The following is a 410-nucleotide window of genomic DNA, read 5'->3' as shown; positions in this document are numbered from 1 at the left end:
TACCATTGTCAATCTGCTTTTAACCAATTTTCAATAAATCCTTTAATTGCCTTAAATACACAATTACTGGTTCTATGCACAAGTTAAAAATGGCCTTATTGTTTTATAATTTTATTTTCCTTCAAGGCAGGTCATCACTGTGTTATAAAGTCTTCTTAATACAGTAGTACTATTTTATATGCATGGCTCAGAAAACTATATCATGTTAAAACAAATTGTATTTTAATATTTAGATGCAGATGTAAAATTACTTCCAAATATTTACAAAATACAAATAAACAGACAGCAGAGTAGGAAGAAACTATCTTTTTTAAATTATTTTTTTAAAACTCACCTTTCAACTAGCATGTAGACCTGTAGTGTTTCCTATAAGGAATAATGAGCTGAATTAAAGACTAAAATACAATGCA

Source organism: Myotis yumanensis, unplaced genomic scaffold (assembly GCF_028538775.1).
Source record: "Myotis yumanensis isolate MYYU_CA2020_CCGP unplaced genomic scaffold, mMyoYum1.0.hap1 SCAF_9, whole genome shotgun sequence".
NCBI lineage: Eukaryota > Metazoa > Chordata > Mammalia > Chiroptera > Vespertilionidae > Myotis > Myotis yumanensis.
This window is presented reverse-complemented; position numbering follows the sequence as displayed.